Here is a 12659-nt window from a genome sequence, read left to right as displayed (position 1 = left end):
AAGAATAAATTCCTAGGCCGGGCGCGGTGGCTTACGCCTGTAATCTAGTACTCTGGGCCTCCAAGGTGAGGGGATTACTTGAGGCCAGGAGACCAGCCTGAGCAAGAGCAAGACCCTGTTTCTACAAAAAATAGAAAAATTAGCCAGATGTGGCTGCATGCACGTGTAATCCCAGATACTTGGGAGGCTGAGGCAAGAGGATCGCTTGAGCTCAGGAATTTGAGGTTGCTGTGAGCTATGATGATGTCACTGGACTCTAGCTGGGTGACAGAGTGAGGCTCTGTCTCAAATAAATAAATAAATCCCTGGCCCCATCAACCGTGGCCTCAGTGCCGCTTGTCATGGAAACAGGGCTCCTAGGGCACCCTGCTTCCTTTTCCCTTCGTCCCACCCCCACTAACTGTCACTCTCCAAGTTGTCTACAACAGAAATGCTTTGCAAACTGTGAACCTCTAAAGAAATGTTAATGCAGTAGCTGTGGCTGTGTAAGACTTGTAACCATGGGGCCGCAAAGCCAAGGAAGAGGCTGTGGACACACCAAAGGGACAGTTCTGTCCCTCTTCTCCTGATACTTCCAACACCACCCCAACCAGTTCTCTGAATCTACCGGCACCACCTGGGTGTCCTGCGATTCAATTCAGTTCTGACACTCCCTACCTGGAGTTAGTGTCAAACTCCAGGGATGAAGGGCTCAGTCCCAAAAGAATGCCTCGACTTCGGATGCCAATTGCAAGTGCTGGGTCCTCAGGGGACCCACAACTACTGCCCAACTTGGCTACAGATTGGCGGTTTCCACGACCTCCCCTTCATGTTTGATAATTTATTATAATAGCCCACAAAACTCATGGGAACACTTTAATTACATTTACTGGTTTGTTATAAAGGATACAAAGGGACAGGCCCATGAAGAGATGCACGGCACAGGGTGAGGTATGCGGAAGGGGCATGGGACTTCCTCGCCAACCCTCCCCCCCCCCAGCACCACCCTAGAAGCACCTCACGTGTTCACTAACCCAGAAGCTCTCCAAACACTGTTGCTTAGGGTTTTTGTGGCGGTTCCATTACACAGGCATAATTCATTAAAATCATTAGCCATTGGTGATTGAAGTCAATCTCCAGCCCTTCTCTTCTCTCCAGAGGTCAAGGGTGAGGTTGAAAGTTTCGGCCCTCTAATCACATCTTTCGTTCCTCTGGCAACTGGCCACCCTCCTGAAGCTGTCTAGGGACCTCAGCCACCAGTCATCTTGTTAATTACAAAATGACATTCTTATCACTGGAGATTCCAAAGGTCTTAATATCTGTATCAGAAACCAGGAACTAAGACTGAATATTATAATGAAAGATGTTCCTTATCACCCTTATCACTCAGGATATTACAAGGGCTTTAGGAGCTCTGTGCCAAGAACTGAGGGCAGAAACCAAATATTTTATTTATATGTGTGTGTGTGTGTGTGTGTATATAATGCACACATACCAATAGATGCATGGACATCATTTTAGTTCATTTATAGCAAAATAATTAACCAATGCCTTTGCTTCTCTGAATCTTCATGGATAATTTGAGTTTGCTGTTTACTTCTTTTGGCTTTTTTTTTTTTTTTTTTTTGATAGAATCTCACTCTGTTGTCCAGGCTAGGGTGCAGTGACACAATCATAGCTCACTGTAACCTCAAAGTCCTGGGCTCAAGTGACCCTCCCACCTCAGCCTCCCGAGTAGCTGGGACTATAGCCATGCACCACGATGCCTGGATAATTTTTAAATTTTTTTGTAGAGACAGGGTCTCACCATGTGGCCCAGGCTGGTCTCAAACTCTTGGCCTCTAGCATTTGTTCGTTTGTTTTACCCATTTGGGTGGTTTGCCTATACTCTTTGGTGAAATGTTTCCCTCAGCTTCCAACACTTTCCCTGACCCACCCTACAGCTCTGGTACGTGCTGATGGATGGAATGTTGCTGTAAAGACCGCTGCTCTTTTATTTGCCAGCAGTGATGTCAAGTGCCATTTGGGCAACAAGCCTGAGGTGCTGGGTCTAGGTTAATTCCCTTTCCTTAGTCTGGGTTAGTTTTCTTTCCCCAGTCTGGGTTAGCTCCCTTTTCTGCTACTTTACCTCGGTAAAGAGTGCCCACAAGGGGGCGCAAGTGAGCAGGTGCGAGGGGTTTACAGCCCGGCTTACAGCAGAGCAGAGCTCTTGCCCACGGAGGCTCAGGGCTTCGCTTTGTGTCGGTTGCAAGCGTCTCTGCTGTGTGTAAACACCGTCCTCTCAGGAGGGGGCACAACGCGATTGTCTTCGTTATAATGAATGCCCCAGGGAGTGGCCCGAGCTCTACTCTGCCTCTGAGGAGCATGCCTTCTGGTTGCTATGGAATTTTCACAGCCACTCTCTTCCCAAAAGCACTGAGTGAAATCCCATTGGTGACAAGGAGCCCTAGTTCTCCCCACCTTTGAAATAGAGGGTGGCATATTTTCCCGTCTTTTCCTATCGGTTTAGATCTGGAAAGAAACAGGGCCACTCAAAAAATGCTTGAATGAACGCAAAGTAACATGCTTACACTAAAAAAAAAAAAAAGAAAAAAATTTTTTTTCGTTTTTTCAAAAAGAAAAATTTTTAAGCATGCTAATTGTGACATTCCAGATCTTATTTCATCCAATGCTCAGAACCCGCCCTATGAGGTAGGTACTATTAGTATCCTTTCTTGGATGAATGAGAAAATGGAGACAGATAGAGCTAGCAACGTTCCCAATGCCACACAGCTAGCAAATGCTAGAAGTAGGTTTCGGAGTCTTTTCTGTCCAAATGCCACAGTTTGTGTGTCTAACAGTTGCACACACAGCCTTTCTGCCTGAGATAAAAACATGGTTGATTCACATCTTGATTACTGTACCCAAGGGGTGGCAGTGGAGGTGATGAGAAGCAGTTAGATTCTGGACACAATTTGAAGATTGAACCACTAGGGTATGCTGGCAGAACAGGTATGAGGAGTAACAACAGGAAGTGCATCAGGATTTCTCTAAGATTTTTGAACTAAAGCAACAAGCTGGAAGGATGGAGCTGCCATGTCTTGGGTGGGGAGATTATGGAAGAGCAGGTTAGAAGAGGAACCCGCAGGAGGCAATTTTAGCCTTGTTAGGTTTGGGATGTCTCCTACTTTGAAGGGGGTTAATGGATTCTGATCTTGCAAAGTCACATTGCAAAAGGATACGCTTACAGGAATTTGTGGCCATTTTGCAATGTATATGATATATGCATATATCATAGCCTGTAAAGTGATCAGCATAGTTATTACCATGTAATTCAATTTTATTTTATTTAATAAGCACTTATATAACCCTTATCTGTGGCAGGCACTGTGTGTGTGTGTGTGTGTGTGTGTATATATATATATATATATATAATATTATATATGCCGCTTATTAGATCCTCACTGCAGCCCAATGTGGCAGATGCTATTATGGTCCCTATTTTACAGATGAGGAAGCCTGAGGCACAGAGATTAAGTAATTTGCCCAAGATAATAAAGCTGGTGAGGATATAGCAGAACTGGAATTCAAACTCAAGTAGCCTCTTCAGAGGCTTCAGAACCCCTGCCCTTAACTACTATGTAAATTAATTAATTGAATTATTTTTCAGTACATGTTGGTTGTTATTGTCATCATTATCATTGATTCTATTCACAAAGCAGAAAAGTTCAACTGGGCAGAGAACTGCACTATAGGCAATACATTTAGATTTGCCATGTGAAATTTCCCTCCATCTCCCCTCCCCCTCCCACACACTCATTTTTAACTGGGACCCAGATGCTGGTGGAAACATCATTTCCTTAGGGAAACCTTCCCTGACACCCAGGAAGTCCCCTCAATTATGAATTCTTACAGCACCACGTACCCTTCCTTGTTTGCAGTAATCACAATTACACTGAGGTCATAATAATGCCATAATGACAAATTAAAAATTGTGGTAGGCCAGGCATGGTGGCTCACGCCTGTAATCATAGCACTCTGGGAGGCCGAGGCAGGCGGATTGCTCAAGGTCAGGAGTTTGAAACCAGCCTGAGCAAGAGCGAGATCTCATCTCTAGTATAAATAGAAAGAAATTAATTGGCCAACTAATATATATAGAAAAAAAAATTAGCTGGGCATAGAGGCGCATGCCTGTAGTCCCAGCTACTCGAGAGGCTGAGGCAGTAGGATTGCTTGAGCCCAGGAGTTTGAGGTTGCTGTGAGCTAGGCTGACACCACGGCACTCACTCTAGCCTGGGCAACAGAGCGAGACTCTGTTTAAAAAAAAAAAAAATTGTGGTAAAAATACATCACATTAAATTCACCATCTTACTGGTGTTTACGTGTATAATTCAGTAGTGTAAGGGATGTTCACACTGTTGTGTAACAATACTCTAGAACTTTTTCATTGTGCAAAACTGAAATATGAATGTTTATTAAACACGAATTCTCCCTCATCCCTCCCTCAAGCCTTTGGCAATTACCTTTCTACTTTTTTTTTTAAACAGAGGGAGGGTTTCATTCCATCCCCCAAGCTGGAGGGTGGTGGCACAATCATAGCTCTTTGCAGCTTCAAACTCTTGAGCTCAAGCGACTCTCCTGCCTCAAGCTCCCTTGTAGCTCCCTAGTAGGCAAATTACTTAATCTCTGTGACTCAGTCTCCTCATCTATAAAATAGGGACCATAATAGGATCTGCCACTTTGGGCTGCTGTGAGGATCTAATGAGTGGCATATATAATATTATATATATACAGCGCCTGCCACACATAAGGGTTATATAAGTGCTTATTAAGTAAAATAAAATTTGATTACATGCTAATAACATGCTACTGGCCTGGCTCTACTTTCTGTTTCTATGACTTTTTAAAACTTCTATGCACTGGGGATTTCTATGATTTTGATCTCTTTAGATACTTCATATGAGTGGAATCACACAGTATCTGTCCCTTCGTGACTAGCTGGTTTGGCTAAGCATAAGATTCTTTAGGTTCATGCATTTTGTAGCATGTAACAGGATTTCCTTCTTTTCTAAGGTTGCAAAATATTCCATGGTACTATATAACCACATTTTCATGCTAACTCTTTCTATTGTGAATAATGCTGCAATGAGCGTGGGTGTGCAAATATCATTTTGAGAACCTGCTTTGAATTTTTTTGGATGTAGACCCAGAAGTGGATCATATGGAAAATCTACTTTGAATTGTTTGAGGAACCTTCATACTGTTTTCCACAGGGCTGCACCAATTTTACCAATTCCCACCAGCAGAGCACAGTTTCTCCAAATTTCCGCCAACATATCTACGTGTTCTCTTGATAGTGGGCATCCTAATAAATTTGAGGTGACATCTCATGGTGGTTCTGATTTGCATCTATCTTACGGTGGGTGGCCATCATCTCTCTTACGGTTAGATGATGTGGCTGGCGGCCACGGTCTGGATTGAGCAGCCCCAGCCCGCGCGCCTTCTGGTCCTCTGGGAGCCCACAGCCCCCCGGCGGGCGCGCGGCATCTGGTGGGCGCTGGGCTCGGTTCGCTCCGTGCGTGGAAAGAACGAATGCAGACTCGGCAGTGAATAGAGGTCTCAGATGCCAGCAGGTGTCCTAGCCCAGCGCTCAGGAACTGGCTCAATGCCCAGAAGAAAGCGCCCGGCCCTCCAGGCAGGAAGTCCGGCTCCCGCGCCAGGGCGCGCGGCCCGCGGGCTGCCCAGGACCCGGGTGGCCGCTGCGCCCGGCGGGCGAGCGCAGGCGGCGGCGGCGGGAGCGCCCGGCGCAGGGGCGGCGAACTTGGGCTCGGAGGTGAGGCCGGGGCCGGGCCAGCGCTGGGGCTGTCGGCCGAGAAGGGGCAACGTGGCGGAGCCCCCGCCTTGGTTCCCAGAGGGGATCGGTGGGAAGAACTGGGCGCCCCGGCCGGGCGTGTCCCCAAAGCGGGGCATCGGCGGGGTGGCCAGGTGTGGCGGCGGTGGCAGGGAAGCGGGAGGGAGCGGGCCGAGTGGGGTACCAGCATGGAGGGAGAGCCACCCGCGGCGGGAATCGGGGTGGGGAGCGGTGGACTAGTCCTCTGCGTTAAGAAAGCTTCTGAGGAATGCTCACAGTCCACAGCCCCCACCCCTGCAGCCCGCCCCACAGCTGCAAGAAGCAAAGAATAATCGGATGTTTATTCCACCGTGCCTGACCAACCCGGTGAGCTTTTCTTCTGTGCGGCGACGTGGGTCAGAGCGCCCAGCTTTGAAATCACAGTTTGTGCTCTGTGCATCTCTGGACAAGTTACTTACCCTCTCTGGGCTCCAGTTTGCATTCCTGTACAAAAAGAGCTAAACATAGGACTTCCCTTATGGGGGTTCTGTGAGCCTTCTATGGGCTGGGGACCCAAAAAGTGCTTCCTAAATGTTATTTGTTGTTATTTTCCCTGGGTTAATCTCTTGAGATGGGGTCCTCCTGGCCCCATTTTACCCACAGAAGATGTGGGCTCAGACAAGTAAAGTAACTTGCCCACAGCAATTAAATGGAAACTGCAGGATTTGATTTGAACCCAGGAAGTCAAACTCCAGGTCCCACCATTTCCCAGAAGGATGAACTTGGGTTAGCTGTTTTCTGAGGCTCCCTTTCCCCTACCTGTGAAGCAGGTACAATGCCTGGGGTGTGAGGACTGGCTGAGCTGGCACACGTAAGTGCTTCCCTACTAGTGTATGTGTGTGTGTATGTGTGTGTGTGTGCGCGCGCCAGAAAGAAAGGATTTTTTTTCCTGTTTTGTTTGCAGACACGTCCCCAGTGCCTGGCACACTGTAGATGCTCCAGAAATGGTTGCTGAATGAATAAGCAACACCTCTTATCCTCCCAGAAACCCCTGCCAGTCCCAGGCTACTGAGGAAGAGACTGAGGTTCAGACGTTGGATAACTTGCCCCATGGTACCTGGGTGGTCGGTAGAAGAGTCGACATCTGAACCCATATCTGTTTGATGGTAAAGTCCGTGTGGTCTTGAAGCACAATGCAGGTCCATCACCTCCTGGCTGAGTGATCACGGCAGTTATTTGACTCCTCCGTGCCTCAGTGTCCTTATCTGTAAAAGGAGGACAATAGTGGTACCTACCCCGTATGGTTTTTGCGGGAATTAAGTGAAGACGAAACCCTCAGAAGGGTGCTCCCTGGCACCTAGCAGGCAGTCAATCGACATTAGCTATAGTAAAGGCTGTGACCGGCCGCCCTCTACAAGAGCAAGGACTGCACAGCAGGTGTGTCTGCTTAGAGCAGAAGGAGGGAAGAGTGGAATGGCAGGAGCCAAGGTGACAAAGAGCTTCCCACAGAACCAGGCCCCCTGTTGACCCCCTGGGAAATTCCTGAGAAGCCTCTTGTACTCTCTGCGGAGGGCGGGCTGTCACCCCATGTCCACACTCTTCATCGAGGGCACCGAGAGGCTGTCTGGAGGACCCGCTACTCTAGTTATACAACAGGGCACAGTGTCCTCTCTGCCTCAGTTCACTCTAGCTCGCGGCAGGTGAGGCTTTTGGGAGGAGGATTTCAGGTGGGAAGGACAGGTGTAGAGTGGTTATCCAGCCAGACCTGGGTTCTAATACTAGCGCTGAGTGATGCCCAGCTCTGAGACTTCGGCAAGTTGCCTTCAGAGCCTCAGAATGGGGACAATAATAGGACCTGCTAGGGTTGTTGGAGGGATGATCTGAATTCGTGTCTAGAAAGCATGTAGCACAGTGTCTGGCACATAAAACTATTTACACAGAAGGTGAAAAGCTCTGCCAATTCATCCCCTGATGATAATCACTGTTGAAAATTTCATGTATGTTGCTCCAGGTTTCTCCCCCTTCCCCTGGATATGGTAATAGAGATTATTTTAGCTTGTCTTTAACAAATATGGGATCATACTATCTAAATTGGATGCAACTCACAGGAGAAAATTTTCAAGATTTAACCTATTTTTTGAAAACGCTACACTGCCGCATGATATGAAATCCAAAGGATGTCTAAGCAAATATTGAAAAATCTGTCTCCCCATATCTGCCCCGAGCCACCACCAGTTCCTCATTCCAGAAGCGGCCACTGTTGCCAACGTACAGTGCCCCTGCAGACAAAGCAAGAAACACATAACTATAGCTTGTAGGGCAGAATATATGTGTCCTGAACTGAAATATGTAAAAATATGGTAGGGTTTCTAGAAGGGGGAAATGGAGGGGGAGGAAACTCTACTAGAGAAAACACCGAGGTGCTAATTTCCTTGTCTTATGCAATGGGGAGTCAGGAGACACTGTCCAAAGTTCATGGAATTTTATAATATTTATAGCAGTGGTTCTCAGCTGGGGACAATTTTGCCTATCCCTGAAGTCAGTTTTGGTTGTCATAACTTGCAAGTGGGGTAGAGATGAAGTATACTGCTGGCATTTAATGGGGATCCTGCCAAACATGCTACGCTGCACAGAACAGTGGCCCCCAAACAGACAGCTGTCTGTCCCGGCTTATAGCTATGAGAGGATCAAAATTACTACTTTGTCCTTGCTTCAAGCCCTTTTGACTCAGTTCCACGCTGATTGGCAGGCAGAGCCCTGTGATCCAAGTGTTCCTGGAATCACATGCTGCCAGGTACTGTCGTTTCACCCCAGGAATGACAATTCTTGGGGCAAATCAAATTATCTTCTTGGAGACCACCACTCACCTCCTCTCATTTCCTCTGATTGTACAATTTATAACTCAAATCTCTGCCACGGGAGAAAGTTCCATTTCTCCTTTGGAAAGATACTAATTTGCATGTATTGGGGGTGCTAATACACCAAAGATTGGGAACGGTAACTGCAGGCCCCCAATTCTTTTCATGAATTATAGAAATAGGGCTTTCTTTTTTTCTTTTCAATGATAGTCACCCAGATTCAAATGCCATAGGAAACGATCTTGTTTGTTCTGGCATTCGAAAAAGTACAGAAATCTTACCCAGCCCTGGATTGTCTACTTTTTTCTTTCTTTCTATATAAATGCAAAGCCTCCTTCCCAGAAATAACCCTTTGTGGAGGATTAGCATTGCATCAGTTAGGGTTTATCTCTGGGAACTTGAGTCTTTGATGGCTAGAAATAACCTGCACAGTAAAGTAGTCCAATGTTAGCTCAGGTAGCCCCAATCAACCCAATCAGGTAGAGTATATTGTTCCCAATTTACAGATTTGGGGGGCGGTGAAACTTGAGGCTCAGACGGGTGGAGGCATTAGAGTCTTAGAGTGCTAGAGTCAGGATTCAAATCCAAGTCCACTGTCTTGAAATGTTGCCTGGTTTCACACTTCCTGTTTTTTATACCTGGAAGAGACATGCCATTGGTGATCATAATTATGGAGCTAAACCTGTGCAGTCAGAATGTTGCCCCAGGGAATGTATCTGCAGAACAAAGTGGCCAGTGCCTGGGGGTGTCTAGAGGAGCGTTCTGTTCCAGAAAAATGCTTTGTTGGGTAAATGAATTTAAGTAGTCTCTTCCCATACCACTAAAAAAAAAACTCTAAAAGGACTTTGCTCTTTTTATTGAGCTGATGCCAAAAGAATATTGATGAGAGGGAGGGGCTGGGGTTCAGGAAGAAAGAAATGCAGAATCTGGGACCTGAGTTGGGGCTTGATCTTTCTACCCAGCGCACAGAGGCCCTAGACGTGGTTGTGATGCCGAGCGTAGAAGACTGATTTGCACTTTAACCAGGTGAGACCTGCTTATTCATTGGCTATATACTGCCCGGCAAGGAAAGAGATGATAACCAGGGTAGCATAAAATTGCAACAAGCTGGGTAAACAACCTGTCCCCAGGAGCTGGGTGGCACCCAGCCCAGTGGCGTGACCAAGACAGCAAGGGACGCTGTGTTCATGGGGACACAGCAGAGAAGCAGAAAAAGATGGGCCTTACGGGTTAGTATACAAAACGAAAGTCTGTCTCCCTGGCTTTGGACCACAGAGCGGAGATAAAACTCATCTGGATATTTCTACAGGACTGACGGCAGGTAAGACAGGGCGCTCTGAAGGAGGGGACAGAAACTGAGGCTGTCCTGTTGCTTGTCATGTAGGGACAGAATAGATGCACAATAAATATCTGTTACAGCAGCGGTCCCCAACCTTTTTGGCACCAGGGACTGTTTTCACGGAAGACAGTTTTCCCACTGACTGGGGAGGAGGGGTATGGTTTAGGGATGATTCAAGCACATTACATTTATTGTGCACTTTGTTTCTATTATATAATGAAATAATTATACAGCTCACCATAGGCTGGGGTCCCCTGTGTTAGAGGAAAGAAGGACTCTGGGGAAGTGAGAGGGGAGAGAGAGTGTTGATGAGAGCAAGCCCTGGAGCTCGGGTTGGAATCTGGGCTTCCCTGACCTAACTGTGAGACTCTGTGTGAGCTGTTGTGCCTTTCTGGCCTTGGTTTACTTGGCTGTAGAATGGGGAGTATGCTGACAACTCCCATCTCCACGGTTTGATATCAGAGCTAATAAGAAAATATGGTGCACTGTAAGCACTCAATAAATGTTACCTTTCCGTTCTTCTCCTCCTCTTCCTCTTTCTCATCCTTCTCTACTTGCTCTGATGACAAGGATGTTGATGATGGTGATAACCAAACTTCAGGGCCTGCAGTCAAAGAGGCATAGGTTTGAATCCCATTCTTCCCCTGGTTAGCTGTGTGACCTTGGGTAAGTTACTTAAGCTCTCTTGGCCCCAATGGAATCATCATAAAATAATATCTCCCCATAAAGTTGTTGGAGGATACAACTGCTAATGAATGTGAAGGGCAGAACACCAGGCCTGGTACTCATGTAATCACTCAATGAATGGTGCTGTCTTTATGCTTGTTATTGTTGGTGTTGCTGTTGTTTGACTAGACTCCTTCTGCACTGGAGAGAAGAAAAGCTCAGTGCAGATGAATGTCAAAAGGGGGGTTATAGTCATGTTTTGGCAGGAAAGGTCTTCTCCACAGAAGACAAGGTCAGGTTGAAAGTATAAAAGTTCAACGAATCACTCGTTGAATTCTATTTGCTACAATTTCTGGGAATGGGGTGTCAGGAGGTGACTCTATTATTGTTCAGGTGGTTTCCGGCCACCTAAAGTTCAGTGTTCCCAGAGATAAGCTCCAGTTCCTGGAATGCTAATCATTAGGTGGGGTCATTTCTGCGAAAGATTCATGGGAAGAGAAATAACCATAGGGAAAGAAATAATATTTCCTTGTTTTCACAAATGCTAGAACAAACAAGTTCCTATGGCATTTGAATCTGGGTATCATTAAAAAGTGAAAAAAAAATCCTATTTCTATAATTCACAAGAAGAATTGGGAGCCTATAATTACAGTTACCAAACTTTGATGTATTAGAACCCACATTAATGGCAAAATAGTGGCTTTCCAAAGGAGAAATGGAATTCTCTCCTCCACAAGAGACGTGAGTAATAAATTATATGAGCAGAGGAAAGGCCTTAAAATGAGAGGAGGTGGGCGGTGGTTTCCAAGAAGAAGGTTTGCTTTGTCCTAAGAGCTGTCATTTGTGGGATGAGATGGCAGTGCATGGCAGGGTGGGACTCATGGAACACCTGGATCACAGGTACCTGCCAATCCATGTGGAACTGAGCCACATGGGCTTGGGGCAAAGACAGAGCAGTCATTTTGATCCTGTCCTTATTGAAAATTTCATCACCGATTCTGTTGCATTTTTTTTTAAGTCTTAACTTTTTATTTATTTATTTATTTTTATTTTTTTTATTTCGGCATATTATGGGGGTACAGATTTCAAGGTTTCAATAAATGCCCATTTCCCCCCTCCCCCCACAAGTCTGAGTTTCCAGCATGACCATCCCCCAGATGGTGCACATCTCACTCATTATATATATATATACCCGCCCCCCTCCCCCCTGCCCAATACCCTATTACTGCGGTACCTATGTGACCACTTAGGTGCTGTTCAGTTAATACCAATTTGCTGGTGAGTATATGTGGTGCTACTTTTTCCATTCTTGGGAACTTCACTTAATAGTATGGGTTCCAGCTCTAACCAGGAAAATATAAGATGTGCTATATCACCATTGTTTCTTAGAGCTGAATAGTACTCCATGGTATACATATACCACATTTTATTAATCCATTCTTGGATTGATGGGCACTTGGGCTGTTTCCACAGCCTTGCAATTATGAATTGTGCTGCTATAAACATTCGAGTGCAGGTGTCTTTTTTGTAGAGTGTCTTTGGATCTTTTGGGTAGATGCCCAGCAATGGGATTGCTGGATCAAATGGTAGATTCACTTGTATCGCTTTAAGGTATCTCCATATTGCTTTCCACAGAGGTTGAACTAATTTGCATTCCCACCATCAGTGTAGGAGTATAGAATTTTTTTATTTCCATCTCGATTTCTTCATTTATGAAGTAATCATTTAGTAGGAGGTTGTTTACTTTCCACGTTTTTGTGTAGAAATGTGAGTTTCTGTTAGGGTTGATTTCTACTTTTATTCCACTGTGATCTGAGAAGGTACATGGTATGATTTCTATTTTTTTAAATTTCTTGAGATTTACTTTGTGTCCTAGGATATGGTCAATCTTAGAGAATGTCCCGTGAGCTGATGAGAAGGACGTATATTCAGTGGATTTTGGGTAGAATGTCCTGTAGATGTCAGTCAGACCCAGTTGTTCCAAGGTTTTGTTTAAGTCCATTATTTC

General features: G+C 45.8%; 1 protein-coding gene across 2 annotated transcripts in view; it reads left to right on the top strand.

Annotated features, from left to right (window-relative positions):
* The first annotated feature begins 9595 nt into the window (after window positions 1–9595).
* The window catches only part of TMC5 (transmembrane channel like 5), a 73464-nt gene continuing 70400 nt past the window's right edge, over window positions 9596–12659 (top strand). For both annotated transcript variants that reach the window (XM_020281294.2, XM_075995136.1), the window contains exon 1: window positions 9596–9967. The gene's annotated coding sequence lies outside the window, so the exon portion shown is untranslated. The remainder of the gene's footprint in view (window positions 9968–12659) is intronic.

The sequence above is a fragment of the Microcebus murinus genome, chromosome 19 (genome assembly GCF_040939455.1).
Source record: "Microcebus murinus isolate Inina chromosome 19, M.murinus_Inina_mat1.0, whole genome shotgun sequence".
NCBI lineage: Eukaryota > Metazoa > Chordata > Mammalia > Primates > Cheirogaleidae > Microcebus > Microcebus murinus.
This window is presented reverse-complemented; position numbering and strand designations above follow the sequence as displayed.